General features: G+C 43.4%; 1 protein-coding gene across 11 annotated transcripts in view; it reads left to right on the top strand.

The window, feature by feature from the left end:
- The window catches only part of LOC103247048 (adipocyte plasma membrane-associated protein), a 153341-nt gene that overhangs the window by 98753 nt on the left and 33578 nt on the right, over nucleotides 1-21010 (top strand). For 2 of the 11 annotated variants that reach the window (XR_012089935.1, XR_012089936.1), the window contains exon 9: nucleotides 3562-3704. The exons of the other annotated variants lie outside the window; for them this stretch is intronic. The gene's annotated coding sequence lies outside the window, so the exon portion shown is untranslated. The remainder of the gene's footprint in view (nucleotides 1-3561; nucleotides 3705-21010) is intronic. 11 annotated transcript variants of the gene reach the window in all.

Raw genomic sequence — 21010 nt, forward strand, 5'->3', positions numbered from 1 at the left:
AGAAAATCCCACACTTTTAAACCATCAGATCTTGTGAGAACTCACTCACTATCACCAGAACAGCAGGTCCGTCCCTCAACAAGCAGGGATTACAATTTGAGATGACATTTTGGTGAGGCCACTGAGCCAAACCATATCAAGCAGTGACAGAGATGTGGGGAAATGGAATTTCTTAAACATGAGAGTTGAGGTTAGTACAAATGCTTACAAGAGAAATTTGGCTGAAAAGATGTATCGACTCATGTTATTTAGAAGTGTATTGCATAATATCCAAACATATGGGGATTTTCTAGTTATTTTTAAATGATTTCTAGCTTAGTTCCATGGTGTATGTCCTCTGTATGACTTTGGTCCTTTGAACTTTGTTGAGTGTTGCGAATGCTCCAAGTGCTCTTGGAAGCAATGCACACTCTGCAGTTGTTGGGATTCAGGTCAAGCTGAGTCATTGTGTTGTTTCTCCTAGATCTCTGCTGATTTTTCCCTTCTTGTTCTGTCAGTTATATATAGAGAGAGGTTTGAATCTACCACTATGGTCATGGACTTGTCTACTGCTCCTTTTGGTTCTGCCAGGTTTTGCTTAGGATGCACGTGATTTCATGCCACAAGTTTAGAACATTGCATTTCTGTTTGGTTGTCACCTTCTGTCATTCTAGAATGTCCCTTATCTGTATTACTGCTTCTTGTCTGATATTAGCATTGCCACAATAGGTTTTTCTTATCATTTTAGTTTCAAGTCTCTGTAGCCTTACGTTACATATGTGTCTGTTATATGTTATTCTTGCATTAATTATTTGGCTAATTTCCTTCCCTAAACATTTACTGATGACCTTCATGCCAGATGCTCACTTGAGAACCTGGAGAGAGTGGCGTGGAGCACTCTCTGCCTGCTGAGTGGCCTGCACACGCCCCTGGGATCTCTGGCTCCAGGGCCTGTGTTTATCCTGCTATGGCAAACCACACTGTCTTCTCTAAGGCAGCATATCCTGGTGGGAAGAGTATCATCTGCTTTGAAGTTCTGGTAAGGACTCGGCTAAGTGAACGCCCACTTGTTAATTAATTCACATGATGTATGGCACACAGCAGGCTCTCGGAGGTGATGTCAGCTGTGCCTGTTGGTGTGGTCTTTGACCAGCAGTGCCAGCATCACCTGGGATGCCAGTGTTTCAAGTTTATCTGTGGGGATTCTTTGTGGTTTGTGTTGAAAATACCTCCAGGCAGGATGTAAGTTTGTGTTTATCAGGTGCCTGGAGACTGCAGATCTAGGTCTACCTTAACCTGGATTTTCAGTTTGTACTTTTCCACCACAGAGGCAATGGGACTTCCGGCCCCAGACCACAGAGGTGTTGTCTTCTCGGCAGGGAGGCCTTTCTCTTTCAAAGCTCCAAGATCTCCTTTCAGCGTCAGAGCTGTGTCAGTTTCCCCTGCTGTACGGCAGAGCCTCTGGCCTTGTTCTCTGGCAGGTTGTAGTGTTAGACAAGCTTCTTGCCCCCACAACCCCTTCTGCTTCAGCCAGACCCCAGGGCCCATGCTGCTCTGTGGGGGCTTTGCAACTGCTTTCTTCTTGCAAATCCTCCTCCTCACCCACTTTGGAGATATGGTAAGTCTAGGCTCGCATTCTGGCCTTACAACTCAATAGCTGTGTGACCTTGGGCTACCGTTTAAAAATTTCTCCGAATCTTGGTTTCTATGTCTGTAAAATGGCCACATGTTAGTACCCTGATGGCAGCTATTTCTTCTCTCTTTGTCTGTTCTTTCTATCCATTTTCCTTCACTTTGAGTGACTATTAAACCAAGGCCAATAGAAACCGGAACCATATATTAAATTAGATGGAACTTGACTTATAATATCATAATGGTTCCTTAGAAAATATTTCATCTTTAGATCTATTCTGCTGGCATCTTATTGCCTCTCTGATTTTTCAAGATAACAGGCAACAAAATGAAGGGCCTTAACGTAAAAATATCTCTTGATAGCTGTTGTAATAAAGCTTCAACCAGAATTCAAGTAACTCTTGCTTTTAAGTCATGAGAGATAAGTAAATAGTACTGCACAAAATGACAACCTACAAAAGTGCAGACCTTTGAAGGCGTTCTGGATATTGGCATTTAAACACCACTAGAATGTCTTCCAATCACTGGAAGCTTCCCAGGACCTGGGCATTATGTCCTTTGAGTATTTCTCAAAGGATAAAAATACACTGATTGTCCATATATTTTGAGTCCTGTACGTGTAATGAGTGCTTGTGCTGTATTGCCAGATGCTCTGAAAGGGGATAAAATTTTAATTAGTAGTCAATAAAATTCCCTTCCATTTTTCAATATAATAGATCTGCACACAGTCACTGCTCCCTGCTCATTATTCAGCATGGCTTCCAGTGTCACTGGTTGCTTGGCAGTTGCAGGCTATGAAAAGTTCAGGGAAGTTGCTTTGCCTCTCCTCTTCTGGGTGTCATTCCCTCTATCCCATTTCCTCCAAGGGTAATTTCCAACTGGAGACAGTGATATGATGATTCCTCTGGTCCTGAGGACTTCCTTTAGGGACTCCTCTGCGGCTCACATACCCATCTGGAAAGGCCCCCTTCTTCTTCCAGCAGCTGGGGTCACAGCTCCCATAAGCAGCTCAAGAGGCGGCACTCTGCTGTGCCCCAGAGCTCCCTCTGCCTTTGGGGTCTTATTAGAGATGCCTGCCATATGCATGTTTGCACTCTGGTGGTCCCTGGGCTGGCTTTGGAAAGACAGCACCTGCTGCTATAAAAGCCACCAGGAGAAGATGCCTGATGGAGACGTAGTTAGTGCAGCAGGAGGGGGCAATGTAGTATACAAAGGAATGGAGGGTAGACCCCACTCACTCGTCCGTCCATCCATCCATCCACCCACCCATCCATCCATCCACCCATCCATCCATCCGTCCATCCACCCACCCACCCACAGTTCCCTCCCTGCAAACCTGCTTCCACCCAAAACTCCCTCCCCTAGCTCCCTCCACTGAAACCTCCATCTACCCAAACCTCCCTCCATCCATCCAACCATTTATTTAGGCATTAACTAACTAACTACTAGCTAACTAACTCTTCTTTAGTAAGCATTTGAAGACTCTGAGCCTGTTGCTGGGGTTACAGAAACAAGACATGGTCTTGCCCTCAAGTTGCTCAGTCTTGTGTCTGAGACTGACATGTAAGCAGAAATTAATATATAGTGTGATGAGTGCCATCACTGGAGAACCTTCAAGCGGAGGGGAGAAGATTGCTTTTGGAGTGGGGAGCTCCTCACAGAATTGACATTTGCTAGGAGGGGGTGGAGACTTACCAAGGGGCTGGGGTGGGCTGAAATGGGAGTGCCTATTGATAGTGCCTACTGACAGCGTGGTAGGGACAAATGTACAGCATTCATGGACTGGGAGTGGCAGGCAGGTTGGGAGAGAGTGCAGGCACTGTGTCGCGAGGGTCTGTGGAAGCCTTGCTGCAGGATTTGGGTTGACTCTGCAGGAGATGAGGAATGTGGAGAAGGGGTGTGACAACAATTGGAATTGCATTTTTAAAAATAATTCTGCTTGTTCTTCAGTGAATGGACCAGAGGAAGTGAAATGAAGAAAAGAGACCAAATGGGAGGCTGTTGCTGTGGTCCAGGCAGGGGGTGCTATGGCAGGAGATGCTGGAGGCCAGAGCCAGGGCGGGCAGTCACTGGTCAGCAGAGGATGCCATATGGTAAGTGGAGTTGGCAGAGAGTGAGGAAGAGGAACAGGGACAGATTTGAGACAACGCTCAAGCATCTAGGCTGGGAGCTGTGCTGGTGCTGGGGCCATCTGGAGCCATGGGAATTGGGCTGCTGGCTTGACAGGAACGGTCATGGCATGATTGTGGCAGGTGGACAGTGGGTGCCATGTTCACTTTTAGGTGTCTGTGAGATGCTTAGGCAGAAAGGCCTTGCAGGTAGTTGAAACATGTTTGAAACTCAGGTATGAACTGCAAGATGAAGACGGAATGGATACTAGCGATGTGAAGGTGATAGAGGCAGAGGCAGGGAGGTGACTGGTGGCAGCCACAGAATTCCTTGGAGCCTCTGCAGATGCCCCAGTTCTAATAGCCAACAGTTCTAATAGCCACTAACAGTTCTAATAGCCAAGTCAATGTTGGTTCATATGGAAGCTTCTGAGGAGTTAAAAGTATTCTGCATTTCCACAGGAACTGCTGATAATTTGAATCTCTTCCATATCATTTCTGGATAATTGATGTTTGAGGTCAAATGCAGGATCTCACATCAGATGATTTTTGGCCCAATGCTAGCCTACCAGGGCCTCTCTGATTTGCTGTCAATAGATGGGCCTTGCCTCCCAGCCCTGTGCCCCTCCCGCGTGGTGGGTTCCGCGAGGTGGGTCCCGTGAGGGTCTGTCTGTGTCCCTCCCTGTGGTGCGTCCTGCGAGGGTCAGCCTATAGGCTGCCGATCAACTTTGACTAGAACAGGGCCTGGGGGTGGCTTCCCTCAGGGGTGCAGGGACTAAGCACTGGGGAGTTTCCTTTGGGAGTGGTCTATACCCCTGTGAACCCGCCTTTCGGTATCTCGGGACCTCCTAGCGCTCCCCCTTGGGCACCAGGATGCTGGTAGCAGGGCCTTCCTTTTGTCCTAACAGCCCCTAGTTGGTGCACTGCCAGCTAGCCTCCATGCACCCGATCTAACTCGTGGTTTTGGTCCCTCTTCCAGTCATTTGACAGATTTGGAAGTTAGAAGAACATGCACTGCCCATTTCCTTCAGGACAAGAGCATGGAGGGGCGGGAAAGCCCCCTCTCTATGTGGGGCACTGTGGAAACCCAAATCGCAAAGTCATCTCTTCGTTATTTGTGAAAGAATGGACAATTGTGTACCTAGTTAGAAATCTTTAATTGCACATTTCTTAAACATCAGATTTCCAAAAACGGGTAGGTCAATCTTTAGAGGAACTGCATGTGGGGCGCGGGGCTGCGTTGGAGGGTGGCGCCGCCTGGTGTGGAGAGCAGGCATCGCGCGTGCGCTTAGCTGACTCTGAGGGCTCCGGAGGAGAGAGCAGTGCAGGGACCTGTAGTGGCACAATGGTGCCAGAGCTGATGTGGCTTGTCTTTCACATTCGCGAGAGGCAAGACAACTTTCTGTGGACAAGCAATATTTCCCGATGGAGGATTAGCAGGTTGAAAAGCTGTAAATGGGCACAAACCACGTATCCTCTGCCCCGAGTCGCTGGGCAGGTGAGATGTGGAGTTCAGGCCACACCCAGACAGAAGGAAGTGTGAGAGACGCCCCCGTCTGCTCCTCCGCCTTCTTCCCTGGGACCTCTGCACCTCTGCAGCATCCTTCACCTCATCCTGCTCTGTGCCCTGGAATATGGAGAAGGATTCAGCGTCCATGGCTGCAGGGCCTGCCTCACCCCTTGTGTTGGGGGCGCCTCCTTTATCTTCCGTCCGAAGGTGACGGTGTGATAATGGCAGCCCGCTACCCGCGACAAGCCTGAAGATGACACCCACTCACTCCCAGTCCTCAGGGTGGGACTGCCCCTCCTCGGTCACCATCTTCACAGCCCTGAGCGCTGGGCAGTAGGCTCTTTAGGGACGTCTGGCCCCGGGTAGCAGGCAAGGATGGACTCTGGAGAGGTCTTCACAGAACTCAGGAGGCCACAGAGGGTGGCACTTGCCCTGCAGGTGTTTAAAGACCAGATGTGGGAAGGGAGCGGATATAGAGTAGGTGGCCCAGAGAGCCCAGGGATGGTGCTTCAGAGCTGTTCTGGAGCTCATTCTCCTTAATTTTTGATCCATTAGCATAACAATCTCAAGCATCTCATCCTTCAGAGGCTGGGCTCTCCTCTTTCGTGTATTACTGTAATCACCGGACAGGTGCTTCCTGCCACAGCACAAACCAGATCAGCTCACTGAGACCAGGGTATTGAAGAAAAGAAGAGCTTAATGAATGCCAGGCCAGCCATATGGAAGGTGAAGGTTTTACTCAGGTCTCTCTGAAGGCTCAGAGTCAGGGGTTTTCAAGAATAGTCTGGGAGGCAGAGGGCTAGGGAATGAGTGCTGCTGATTGGCTGGGATGCAATCACAGGAGTGTGGAAAATGGTCCTCCTTCATGGAGTCTGCCTCTGGATGGGGACCACAGGACTGATTGGGTCATGAGTCATGGGTTCACCTCCAGGTGGGGTCAGTCAGTTGCCAGAATGCAAAAATCTGAAAATTATCTCAAAAGACCAATCTTAAGTTCTACAGTAGTGATGTCATCTGCAGCAGCAATTGATTAAGTTGCAAATCTTGTGACCTCTAGAACAATGACTGGTATCAGTTAACTACACCTATATCTTAATCCCCCTTATAACCCTAACTGTGGCCTTTCATTAGTTTTACAAAGGTGGTTTAGTTTTGGGAAGGACGATTATCATCCTTGTTTTAAGGTTAAACTATAAGCTAAATTCCTTCCAAACTTAGCTTGGCCTATGCCAAGGAATGACCAAGGACAGCTTGGAGTTAGAAGCAAGATGGTGTCAACTATGTCAGATTTCTCTCACTGTCAAAATTTTGCAAAGATAATTTCATTATTTCTAAAATTGTCATGATTTAAAAACACCAGGCAGCAAGTCCCTTCAGTCAGTTGAGTAAAAACAATCATTTGAGATAAAAAATGAGCAGATAAGTTAGCTACAGGGCAATTTCCCCTATTTTCACTCAGTGGTTTTGCCTTAGGTAACTCAGAGTAACAGATATGGCAAGACATTTAACCCTGGGGCGTGGAAGTGTCTTAAAGACCTCCTGGTCTGCTCCCCTGATTTTACAGATGAGGAAACTGAGACCCAGAGATGGGATGTGATTTGTCCAAAGGATCCGTGTCTTATTCAAAGGGCACAGTGACCAGGCCAGCTTTCTGACTCCCTGTCTTGTGCCTTCCTAGCTAATAAGTGAAAGCCGCCACATCAGTTTTACAGGGTGGATGCACATGTGGGTGCTTGTGGCACTGAAAAACTGTGAGGAACCCCCACATAGGCAGACCACCCACTGGAGCTCTGTTGGCTTCTAAAATCCTTTCATCAGAGAGATCTGTTACTGGACTAACCAACAGACATGTCTGTGTTGTACCTCTCATTGACAGGTTACCACAGAAGGATGTTGAGGGCTCTGTGACTTGGTCTTGCTACATTCACCCAACAAGTGGTGCAAAGAGAGATGGGGGCATCAGTGCTAGGAAGAGGGGAGGGTTCTTGGCAGAAGCAGGGAGCATCCAACAAGCTGGGGGCTGGGGTTTTGGCAGCGGGGAAAGTCAGTGCCCATGCTGTAGGTCACAGTGAAACTGACACAGGTGCCCCAAGGAGGGATCTCCAGTGCAGGCAGTGAAGGCCTTGCCTATAGAGAATTTTACAACAATAATAAAACTGTCTGACATCTCTCTGCTTGTTATTATGACTATGCACTGGCAATACTAAACAGTGTCAGTAATAAAATATTGCTTCCTGAAAAAATTCCTTTATTGTGTTGAGCAATAAAGAAATTCCAAGCTCCCTCAACTGACTGAATGGATCCCCTCTTGGCCAATGGAACCCCAGGGGAACCCTGGAAGCTGAATTCATGGCCATGATGAGACGGGAGATCAGATATAACCTCACTGACCCCTCCCTTGTGAACAGCCATTAGGTTTTCTTCCCTAAGAGTTAAACAGAAACTAGGCCTTTCAAAAGACTGCTAGCTGACCGTCCCAGGTACAGAGCAAAGACAAAGCATGAGATTAAGCTCATCATTCCTTCACCCCTCCCCAAGACCTCTGCTTCCTCCATTCCCTTTTTCTTCAAATGTTCACCTTATCTTATGTAAAATGTAGATTTACTTGGTGTTAACTCAAATCTCACAAATATGTAATCATTTCTCTCACTGCTGTTCCCTTCCTTATTTGGAAACTATTTGGATAAAAGAAACTTATTTGGATAAAAGAGCCACAGATGCCTCTGTGACTTGACTTTCTCCTGGGCACATCCTCCAGCTGGCTCAAAAGCCTTGATGATTTGAGACTTATGCCACAATCACTCATTTTGGTTGTCAGTTTGTATATTATATATAAGCTTCAAATTAGCAGGCATTTATTATTTATTCTTTAAAAAAGTATTTTCTACAGAACAATTAATTGGAGAACTCTCACCTACAGAGGCAGCCTGTCACACACCTAGATTTAGCCATCTGATTTTGTTTTGAGGGTCCACTCACAGCAATGCAGGATTATCTGAGCTTGACTCCGGTGTGTCTTTGCAGTTGATGGCTTCAAACCCCATGGTCCTCCACATTCCTGTGTTTACACTGTTGGTTCTGTAATCACCCAATGGGTTCTTCCTGCCTACTGCACAGACAAAGCCAATTCACTGAGGCCATGGTATTGCAGTAGAGAAAGAGTTTAATTGATGCAAAGCCTCTGAGAGGGAGGACTGGAGTCATCACTCCATTCAGACTCCCTGAGAACTCAGAGGCTAGGGTTTTTATGGATAACTTGGTAGGTAGGGGACTAGGGAATGAGTACTGCTGACTAGCTGGGGATTAATTAATAGGGATGTGGAAAATGGTCTTCATGCACTGAGTCTGCCTCTGGGTGGGGCCACAGGACAGGTTGAGTCATGGGTTCAGATGGGATCAGTCAGTGACCAGAATGAAAATATCTGAAAAACATCTCAAAAGGCCAACCTTAGGCTTTACAATAGTAATGTTACCTATAGGAGCAATTGGGGAAATCACAAATCTTGTGACCTCTGGCCACATGACTCCTGAGCAGTAAGGGATTATAGGAACTATGCTGACATCTGAGCAGAATTCAGGCCTCTCCTGTAATGCTCATCTCACTGCCTTTTATTAGTTTCAGTCCCTGAGCCAGGATGGAGTTAGTTTTGGGGAGGGACTTTTATCCTTGCCTCCAAGTTAAACCATAAACCAAATTCCTCTCATGGTTATCTTGGCCCATACCCAGGAATGAGTGAAGATAGCCAGCCTGTGAGGCTAGAAGCAAGATGGAGTTGGCCATGCTAGATTTCTGTCACTGTCATAATCTTTGCAGAGGTGGTTTCAGTTCTAAATAAAACATGATTGCAATGTGTCTGTAAAGGCAATGAAGAGAACTTGAGTTATCAAGTCTGTCATTCTATGTGACCATTCAGTTTTAATTTCTGATTAAAATTTAAAACAGTGAAATAGAGAATGACTTTTGAGGTTTCTTTTCCTTTTTTTTTTTTTTTTTTTTTTTTTTGGTAAGAGCAAATTTTGATTCTTATGTCAAGCTAAAAGGAGGAGACTGAAACACAAAATATAATTTAAAGAATTTACTTGAGTCAAGGTGAGGAGAGCTGCCTGAAAGACTCAGACTCAAGTAACCATGGCTCTGAGCTCCATTTGTTACAAGCAGGTTTTTAAAGGCAAAAAAAAGTAGCAGGGGACAGGGAAGGGGCTGATGCAAAGTTGTTTGTGAGGGATTCTGGGGCTGATACAAAGTTGTTTGTCAGGGATTCTCACTGGTTTACAGAAATAACATTGATTAGTGATGGGCCATACATTGTTAGGGTGTGGGTAATGGTGTCTGATATGGCATTATTCAGTTAATTTACAGCTACTTGTGTCATTAGGAAGCAGTTTCAGGAGATGTTCACATAGTTCAAAGTGGGGTAGGATGCGATTGCTGTCTCATTTAATCTCTCTCTGGATCTGACAATTTAAAAGGACTTGCATTTCTCAGACAAAAGTTCTTTTGTTTTCTCGCAGGAAATACTTTGATTAATAACATGAGCAGAAATTTCTGCTTCCATTAAAATTGTTAACCATTTTAAATCTAAAGAACCAAGAAAATAATGATTATTAGTGATTATCACTTGACTGTTTACTTTTAAAGTTTATTGAGGTGTAATTTGCACAGATTAAAACTCACCCTTTTTAGGTGCACAATTTGATGATTTCTCTTGGGTTACAACCTGTGAGTCTGACTATGGGGTTGCATGGTAAATACGTGTGAAACTGCCTTTGCAAAAGTATGACAGTGAGAGAAATCTGACAGAGTCGACTCCATCTTGCTTCTAACTCCAAGCTCTCTTTGATCATTCCTTGGCATAGGCCAAGGTAACTTTGGGAGAAATTTAGTTTACAGTTTAACCTTAAAGCAAAGATGATAATAGTTCTTCCCCAAAACTAAGACACGTTGGTAAAACTAATGAAAGGCCACAAGCTTAGGATTTTGAGAGGGACTGAATTCTGCTAAGATGCAGGTCTAGTTAACCAATACTAGCCATTTTTCCAGAAATCACAAGATGTGCAACTTCTCCAGTTTCTCCTGTAGATGGCATTCTTTTTGTAGAACCCAAGATTGGCCTTTTGAGACTTTTTCTCCCCCAAACTTCTGCATTTCTAATGACTAGGTGATGCTACCTAGACTTGAGGCTTGTGACTCAATTGGTCCCAGGCCCCCAACTCCAAAGAGTTGGACTCAGCACACAAGAACTGTTTTCCACACCCGTATGATTATATCCCCAGCCAGGCAGCAGCAACCATTCCCTAGACCCTGGCCCACCAAACAGTGCTTAAAAAACCATAACCTCTGACCCTTCTAGGAGACTGATTGAGTGATAACTTGAGTTATCCTGCATGGCTGGCCTTGCGTTAATTAAACTCTTTATTTACTGCAATGGCATGGTCTCAGCAAATTGATTTTGTCTGTGTAATGGGCAGGAAGAACCCATTGGACAATTACATATACTTAACTTTATTAGAAACTGCCAAGCTCTTCTTCAAAATGTGGTGCTACTTACAGTCCCACAAGCCAAGTATGAAAGTTCCAGTCGCTTCATACCTCACCATCACGTGTCATTGTCCGTATTCTTCAGTTTAAATTTTATATATATATAGCTCACTGCAGCCTCAACCTCTTAGGCTTAAGCGACCCTCCCACTTCAGCCTCCTGAGTAGCTGAGACTAAAGTCATGCACTACCATACCTGGCTAATTTTTTTAAATTTTAAAAATTTTGTTAGAGATGAAGTCTTGCTATGTTTCCTAGGCTGGTCTTGAACTTCTGTGCTCAAGCAATCATCCTGCCTCAGTCTCCCAAAGTGTTGGGATTACAGGCGTGAGCCTCTGCCCCCAGCTCGTTGTCAGTACTCTTAATTTTAATCATTTTAGTGTGAGGCGAGGGCTTATTTGCATTTCCTTCTTGCCTAGTGATGTGGAACCTCTGACCATCCATAGCTCTCCTCAATGGAGTGTCTCCTCAAATCTTTCCCATCTTTTTAAGTTAGACTGTTTGTTTTCTTATTATTGAGTTGTGAGAGTTCTTTATATACATTCAGACACAATTCCTTTATCAGGTATGCAGGCCTTTATCAGTAAATATTTTCTCTCAGTGTGTGGGTTTTGATTTTCGTAGTAGTGTCTCTTTGAAAAACAGAAGGTTTTCATTTTTATCAAGTTCAGTTAATCATTTTTTTCTTTTATGAGTCATTTTTGGTATTCTAGCAACAACTTACTTTTCAAACCAAGGTCACAAAAATTTTTCCTCATGTTTCTTCTGGAAATTTTGTAGTTTTAGCTTCTGCATTTAGTTTATGATTCATTTTGAGTTAATTTTTGTGTATGGTGGAAGGTAATGGTTGAAGTTATTTTATGCGTATGATTGTTCACTTGTTCCAGCACCATTTGAAGAGACTATCTTTTCCCTACTGGATTACCTTGGCACCTTTGTAAAAATCACTTAATCGCTGGATGTGGTGGCTCATGCCTGTAATCCCAGCACTTTGGGAGGCTGAGGCAGGGGGGCCACCTGAGGTCAGGAGTTTGAGACAGCGTGACCATCATGGAGAAACCCTGTCTCTACTAAAAATACAAATAATTAGCCGGGCTTGGTGGCGCATGTCTATAATCCCAGCTACTCAGGAGGCTGAGGTAGGAGAATCGCTTGAACCTGGGAGGCGGAAGTTGCGGTGAGCCGAGATCATGCCACTGCACTCTAGCCTGGACAACAAGAGCAAAACTCCATCTCAAAAAAAAAAAAAAAAAAAAAAAAATCAATGAATCGTATATGCATAGTCTTTTTCTGGAAAATTTTGTTCCACTGATATATATGATGATCTGTGCCGATACTATACTGTTTTTATTTTTGTAGATTTGTAGTTGCTTATTACTGAAAATAATTTTGTCATATAGAAGAGGTGGGTTTTAAAAACTGCTCTGCTCTGAATGTTAAGCACACCGAAGACATCACTGACTAGAAGAGATGAATGCAAAGGGGGAAGACCCTGGAGAGCTGTGGTCTCTGCAGGATTTGAACCAAGGGGAAGAGATGCTCCATGTGCTTCTCCCTGCCATAAAATCGGTGGGAGATTAGAGTTTCCATGAGCTGCAAGGCAGAGTTTCACCTGCACATATTCATAGAATGAGCCCTCCTGCTCTCAGGCTCTGGTGTTCATTTCCAAGACACTGGTTTGAGGCAGTGGACAGTAAATCAATAATTCATCTTGTTAAAACCTTGTGTAATTAGCCAGGGGTCTGTAGTGAGGAAGGAGATCCTTCTGGGCTGCTGATGCACTTGACTTGAATGACATCCCAGAGGAACACCCTTCAGTTCTTTTCAAGCCTTTTCTGAGGATCCAGAGCTTCCTGTGTGGGAGAGCACGTTGGGGCACTGAGCCTGGTCAGCAAATGGCACAACTGCAAGCTCAGTTGGCCAGACCTATGGACCAGCATGGCAATGGCTGTGGTTTCTACTCCAGGTGTAGACAGTCCTACAGGAAAGCTGACGTTTGTCCTACTGAGCTCTGCTCTGCTGACTTGCAGGTGGTATTGTGGGCACCAGTGTCAGTACTGGGAAAATAATCCAGGTATGTCCCATGGAGCAGGTTGATGCATGGAGCAAACTGCAGCAGACCTGCAGAAGAGGGCCTGACTGTTAGAAAAAAAAGCTAACAAACAGAAAACAACAACATCAACAAAAATACCCCCCCCGAAAAAAACCCCGTCAAAAGGTCATCAGCCTCAAAGATCAAAAGTAGATAAATCCACAAAGATGAGGAAAAACCAGCACAAAAATGCAGAAAATTCCAAATGCCAGAATGCCTCTTTTCCTCTAAATGATTGCAGCACCTCTCCAGCAAGGGCACAGAATTGGACATAGAATGAGATGGATGAATTGACAGAAGTAGGCTTCAGAAGGTGGGTAATAACAAACTCCATTGAGTTAAAGGAGCATGTTCTAACCCAATAGAAAGAAGCTAAGAATATTGATAAAAGGTTACAGGAGTTGCTAACTAGAATAATCAGTGTAGAGAGAAACATTAATGACCTGATGGAGCTGAAAAACACAGCATGAGAACTTTGTGAAGCATACACAAGTATCAGTAGCCAAATTGATCAAACAGAAGAAAGGATATCAGAGTTTGAAGGCCTCTGAAATAAGGCATGCAGTCAAGATTAGAACAAAAAGAATGAAAAGGAATGAACAAAACCTCTGAGAAATATGGGAATATGTAAAAAGACCGAACCTACAATTGATTAGAGTACATGAAAATGACAGGGAGAATGGAACCAAGTTGGAAAACATACTTCAGGATGTTATCCAGCAGAATTTACCCAACCTAGCAAGACAGGTCAACGTTCAAATTCAGGAAATATGGAGACCGCCACTAAGATTCTCCTGGAGAAGAGCAACCCCAAGACACATAATTGTCAGATTCTTCAAGGTTGAAACAAAGGAAAAAATATTAAGGGCAGCCAGACAGAAAGGTCAGGTCACCTACAAAGGCAAGTCCATCAGACTAACACCAGATCTCTCAGCAGAAACCCCACAAGCCAGAAGAGAGTGGGGGCCAACATTCAACATTCTTAAAGAAAAGAATTTTCAATCCAGAACTTCATATCCAGTCAAACTAAGCTTCATCAGCAAAGGAGAAATAAAATCCTTTTCAAACAAGCAAATCCTAAGGGATTTCATCAGCACCAGCCTTGCCTTGCAAGAGCTCCTGAAGGAAGCACTAAATATGTAAAGGAAAAACCGGTACCAGTCACTGCAAAAACACAAGAAAATATAAAGACCAATGACATATGAAGAAACTGCATCAACTAATGTACAAAATTACCAGCTAGCGTCATGATGACAGGATGAAATACACGCATAACAATATTAACCTTAAATGTAAATGGGCTAAATGCCCCAGTTAAAAGACACAGAGTAGCAAATTGGATAAAGAGTCAAGACCCATCGGTGTGTGTATTCAGGAGACCCATCTCAAGTGCAAAGACACACATAGGCTAAAAAGAAAGGAATAGAGGAAAATTTACCAAGCAAATAAAAAGAAAAAAAAGAAAAAAAAAAGCAGGTGTTGCAATCCTAGTCTCTGATAAAACAGACTTTAAGCCAACAAAGATCAAAAATGACAAAGAAGGGCATTACATAATGCTAAAGGGACCAATTTGAGAAGAGCTAACTATCCTAAACATATATGCACCCAATACAGGAGTACTCAGATTTATAAAACAAGTTCTTAGAGACCTACAAAGAGACTTAGACTCCTACACAATAATAGTGGGAGACTTTAACATCCCACTGTCAATATTAGACAGATCAATGAGACAGAAAATTAACAAGGATATTCAGAACTTGAACTCTGCTCTGGATCAAGTGGACCTAATAGACATCTACAGAACTTTCCATCCCAAATCAACACAATATACATTCTTCTCAATGCCATATGGCACTAATTCTAAAATTGACCACATAATTGGAAGTAAAACATTCCTCAGCAAGTGCAAAAGAACTGAAATCATAACAGTCTCTCAGACCACAGTGCAACCAAATTAGAACTCAGAATTAAGAAACTCACTCAAAACCACACACTTACATGGAAATTGAACAACCTCATCCTGAAAGACTCCTGGGTAAATAATGAAATTAAGGCAGAAATCAAGAAGCTCTTTGAAACCAATGAGAACAAAGAGGCAACGTATCAGCATCTCTGGGACACAGCTAAAGCAGCATTAAGAGGAAAGTTTATAGCACTAAATGCCCACATCAGAAAGCTGGAAAGATCTCAAATTGACATCCTAACATCACAATTAAAAGAACTAGAAAAACAAGAGCAAACAGTTTAACCCCAAAGCTAGCAGAAGACAAATAACTAAGATCAGAGTAGAACTGAAAGAGATAGAGACAAGAAAAACCCTTCAAAAAGTCAATGAATACAGTAGTTTTTTTTTAAATTAACAAAATAGACCACTAGCTAAACTAATAAAGAAGAAAAAAGAGAAGAATCAAATAGATTCAATAAAAAATGATAAAGGGGATGTCTCCGCTGACCCCACAGAAATACAAACTACCACCAGAGAATACTGTAAACACCTCTACACAAATAAACTAGAAAATCTAGAGGAAATAGATGAATTCCTGGACACAAACACCCTCCTAAGACTAACACAGGAAGAAGCTGAATCCCTGAATAGACCAATAACAAGTTCTGAAATTGAGGCACTAATTAATAGCCTACTAACCACAAAAAGCCCAGGACCAGACGAATTCACAGTCAAATTCTACACAAACAGACACAAAGAGGATCTGGTACCATTTCTTCTGAAATGATTCTAAACAACTGAAAAGCAGGGACTCCTCCCTAACTCATTTTATGAAGCCAGCATCATCCTAACACCAAAACCTGATAGAGACAGAACAAAAAAAGAAAACTTCAGGCCAATATCCCTGATAAACATCGATGTGAAAATCCTCAATAAAATACTGGCAAACCAAATCCAGCAGCACATCAAAAAGCTTATGCATCACGATCAAGTTGGCTTCATCCCTGGGATGCAAGGCTGGTTCAATATGTGCAAATCAATAAACGTAATCCATCACATGAACAGAACCATTGACAAAAACCACATGAATCCCTCAATAGATGCAGAAAAGGCCTTTGACAAAATTCAACAGCCTTTCATGCTAAAAACTCTCAATAAACTAGGTTTTGATGGAACATATTTCAAAATAATAAGAGCTATTTATGACAAACCCATAATCTTACTGAATGAGCAAAAGCTGTATGCATTCCCTTTGAAAACTGGCACAAGGCAAGGATGCCTTCTCTCACCACTCCTATTTAACATAGTGTTGGAAGTTCTGGCCAGGGCAATCAAGTAAGAGAAGAAATGGTACTCACATAGGAAGAGAGGAAGTCAAATTGTCTGTGTTTGCAGATGACATGATTCTACATTTAGAAAACCCTATCATCTCTGCCCCAAAACTCTTTAAGCTGATAAGCAACTTCAGCAAAGTCTCAGGATACAAAATAAACGTGCAAAAATCACAAGCATTCCTATATACCAACAATTGACAAGCAGAGAGCCAAATCATGTATGAACTTCCATTCACAATTGCTACTAAGAGAATAAAATGCCTGGAAATACAGCTAACAAGATACATGAAGGACCTCTTCAAGAACTAGAAACCACTGCTCAAGGAAATAAGAGAAGACATAAACAAATGGAAAAGCATTCCATCCTCATGAATAGGAAGAATCAACAGTGTGAAAATTGTCATATTGGGGGCGGAGCAAGATGGCCGAATAGGAACAGCTCCAGTCTCCAACTCCCAGCGCGAGCGACACAGAAGACCGGTGATTTCTGCATTTTCAACTGAGGTACTGGGTTCATCTCACTGGGGAGTGCCAGACGATTGGTGCTGGTCAGCTGCTGCAGCCCGACCAGCGAGAGCTGAAGCAGGGCGAGGCATTGCCTCACCTGGAAAGCGCAAGGGGGAAGGGAATCCCTTTTCCTAGCCAGAGGAACTGAGACACACAACACCTGGAAAATTGGGTAACTCCCACCCCAATACTGCGCTTTAAGCAACCCGGCACACCAGGAGATCATATCCCACACCTGGCCGGGAGGGTCCCACACCCACGGAGCCTCCCTCATTGCTAGCACAGCAGTCTGTGATCTACCGGCAAGGCAGCAGCGAGGCTGGGGGAGGGGCGCCCGCCATTGCTGAGGCTTAAGTAGGTAAACAAAGCTGCTGGGAAGCTCGAACTGGGTGGAGCTCACAGCAGCTCAAGGAAACCTGCCTGTCTCTGTAGACTCCACCTCTGGGGACAGGGCACAGTAAACAATAACAAATGCAGCAGCTCTGCAGACGCAAACGACTCTGTCTGACAGCTTTGAAGAGAGCAGTGGATCTCCCAACACGGAGGTTGAGATCTGAGAAGGGACAGACTCCCTGCTCAAGTGGGTCCCTGACCCCTGAGTAGCCTAACTGGGAGACATCCCCCACTAGGGGCAGTCTGACACCCCACACCTCACAGGGTGGAGTACACCCCTGAGAGGAAGCTTCCAAAGCAAGAATCAGACAGGTACACTCGCTGTTCAGAAATATACTATCTTCTGCAGCCTCTGCTGCTGATACCCAGGCAAACAGGGTCTGGAGTGGACCTCAAGCAATCTCCTACAGCTACAACCTACAGCTGAGGATCCTGACTGTTAGAAGAAAAGCTTTCAAACAGGAAGGACACCTACACCAAAACCCCATCAGTACATCACCATCATCAAAGACCAGAGGCAGACAAAACCACAAAGATGGGGAAAAAGCAGGGCAGAAAAGCTGGAAATTCAAAAAATAAGAGCGCATCTCCCCCGGCAAAGGAGCGCAGCTCATCGCCAGCAATGGATCAAAGCTGGACGGAGAATGACTTCGACGAGATGAGAGAAGAAGGCTTCAGTTCATCAAATTTCTCAGAGCTAAAGGAGGAATTACGTACCCAGTGCAAAGAAACTAAAAATCTTGAAAAAAAAGTGGAAGAATTGATGGCTAGAGTAATTAATGCAGAGAAGCTCACAAACGAAATGAAAGAGACGAAAACCATGGCACGAGAAATACGTGACAAATGCACAAGCTTCAGTAACCGACTCGATCAGCTGGAAGAAAGAATGTCAGCGATTGAGGATCAAATGAATGAAATGAAGCGAGAAGAGAAACCAAAAGAAAAAAGAAGAAAAAGAAATGAACAAAGCCTGCAAGAAGTATGGGATTATGTAAAAAGACCAAATCTACGTCTGATTGGGGTGCCTGAAAGTGAGGGGGAAAATGGAACCAAGTTGGAAAACACTCTTCAGGATATCATCCAGGAGAACTTCCCCAACCTAGTAGGGCAGGCCAACATTCAAATCCAGGAAATACAGAGAACGCCACAAAGATACTCCTCGAGAAGAGCAACTCCAAGACACATAATTGCCAGATTCACCAAAGTTGAAATGAAGGAAAAAATCTTAAGGGCAGCCAGAGAGAAAGGTCGGGTTACCCACAAAGGGAAGCCCATCAGACTAACAGCTGATCTCTCGGCAGAAACTCTTCAAGCCAGAAGAGAGTGGGGGCCAATATTCAACATTCTTAAAGAAAAGAATTTTAAACCCAGAATTTTATATCCAGCCAAACTAAGTTTCATAAGTGAAGGAGAAATAAAATCCTTTACAGATAAGCAAATGCTTAGAGATTTTGTCACCACTAGGCCTGCCTTACAAGAGACCCTGAAGGAAGCACTAAACATGGAAAGGAACAACCGGTACCAGCCATTGCAAAAACATGCCAAAATGTAAAGACCATCAAGGCTAGGAAGAAACTGCATCAACTAACGAGCAAAATAACCAGTTAATATCATCATGGCAGGATCAAGTTCACACATAACAATCTTAACCTTAAATGTAAATGGTCTAAATGCTCCAATTAAAAGACACAGACTGGCAAACTGGATAAAGAGTCAAGACCCATCAGTCTGCTGTATTCAGGAGACCCATCTCACATGCAGAGACATACATAGGCTCAAAATAAAGGGATGGAGGAAGATTTACCAAGCAAATGGAGAACAAAAAAAAGCGGGGGTTGCAATACTAGTCTCTGATAAAACAGACTTTAAACCATCAAAGATCAAAAGAGACAAAGAAGGACATTACATAATGGTAAAGGGATCAATTCAACAGGAAGAGCTAACTATCCTAAATATATATGCACCCAATACAGGAGCACCCAGATTCATAAAGCAAGTCCTTAGAGACTTACAAAGAGACTTAGACTCCCATACAATAATAATGGGAGACTTCAACACCCCACTGTCAACATTAGACAGATCAACGAGACAGAAAGTTAACAAGGATATGCAGGAATTGAACTCCTCTCTGCAGCAAGCAGACCTAATAGACATCTATAGAACTCTCCACCCCAAATCAACAGAATATACATTCTTCTCAGCACCACATCGTACTTACTCCAAAATTGACCACGTAATTGGAAGTAAAGCACTCCTCAGCAAATGTACAAGAACAGAAATTATAACAAACTGTCTCTCAGACCACAGTGCAATCAAATTAGAACTCAGTACTAAGAAACTCAATCAAAACCGCTCAACTACATGGAAACTGAACAACCTGCTCCTGAATGACTACTGGGTACATAACGAAATGAAGGCAGAAATAAAGATGTTCTTTGAAACCAATGAGAACAAACATACAACATACCAGAATCTCTGGGACACATTTAAAGCAGTGTGTAGAGGGAAATTTATAGCACTAAATGCCCACAAGAGAAAGCAGGAAAGATCTAAAATTGACACTCTAACATCGCAATTAAAAGAACTAGAGAAGCAAGAGCAAACACATTCGAAAGCTAGCAGAAGGCAAGAAATAACTAAGATCAGAGCAGAACTGAAGGAGATAGAGACACAAAAAACCCTCCAAAAAATCAATGAATTCAGGAGTTGGTTTTTTGAAAAGATCAACAAAATTGACAGACCACTAGCAAGACTAATAAAGAAGAAAAGAGAGAAGAATCAAATCGACGCAATTAAAAATGATAAAGGGGATATCACCACCGACCCCACAGAAATACAAACTACCATCAGAGAATACTATAAACACCTCTACGCAAATAAACTGGAAAATCTAGAAGAAATGGATAATTTCCTGGACACTTACACTCTTCCAAGACTAAACCAGGAAGAAGTTGAATCCCTGAATAGACCAATAGTAGGCTCTGAAATTGAGGCAATAATTAATAGCCTACCAACCAAAAAAAGTCCAGGACCAGATGGATTCACAGCTGAATTCTACCAGAGGTACAAGGAGGAGCTGGTACCATTCCTTCTGAAACTATTCCAATCAATAGAAAAAGAGGGAATCCTCCCTAACTCATTTTATGAGGCCAACATCATCCTGATACCAAAGCCTGGCAGAGACACAACAAAAAAAGAGAATTTTAGACCAATATCCCTGATGAACATCGATGCAAAAATCCTCAATAAAATACTGGCAAACCGGATTCAGCAGCACATCAAAAAGCTTATCCACCATGATCAAGTGGGCTTCATCCCTGGGATGCAAGGCTGGTTCAACGTTCGCAAATCAATAAACATAATCCAGCATATAAACAGAACCAAAGACAAGAACCACATCATTATCTCAATAGATGCAGAAAAGGCTTTTGACAAAATTCAACAGCCCTTCATGCTAAAAACGCTCAATAAATTCGGTATTGATGGAACGTACCTCAAAATCATAAGAGCTATTTATGACAAACCCACAGCCAATATCATACTGAATGGGCAAAAACTGGAAAAATTCCCTTTGAAAACTGGCACAAGACAGGGATGCCCTCTCTCACCACTCCTATTCAACATAGTGTTGGAAGTTCTGGCTAGGGCAATCAAGCAAGAGAAAGAAATCAAGGGGATTCAGTTAGGAAAAGAAGAAGTCAAATTGTCCCTGTTTGCAGACGACATGATTGTATATTTAGAAAACCCCATTGTCTCAGCCCAAAATCTCCTTAAGCTGATCAGCAACTTCAGCAAAGTCTCAGGATACAAAATTAATGTGCAAAAATCACAAGCATTCTTATACACCAGTGACAGTCAAACAGAGAGCCAAATCAGGAATGAACTTCCATTCACAATTGCTTCAAAGAGAATAAAATACCTAGGAATCCAACTTACAAGGGATGTAAAGGACCTCTTCAAGGAGAACTACAT

This window comes from Chlorocebus sabaeus, chromosome 2 (genome assembly GCF_047675955.1).
Source record: "Chlorocebus sabaeus isolate Y175 chromosome 2, mChlSab1.0.hap1, whole genome shotgun sequence".
Taxonomy (NCBI): Eukaryota; Metazoa; Chordata; class Mammalia; order Primates; family Cercopithecidae; genus Chlorocebus; species Chlorocebus sabaeus.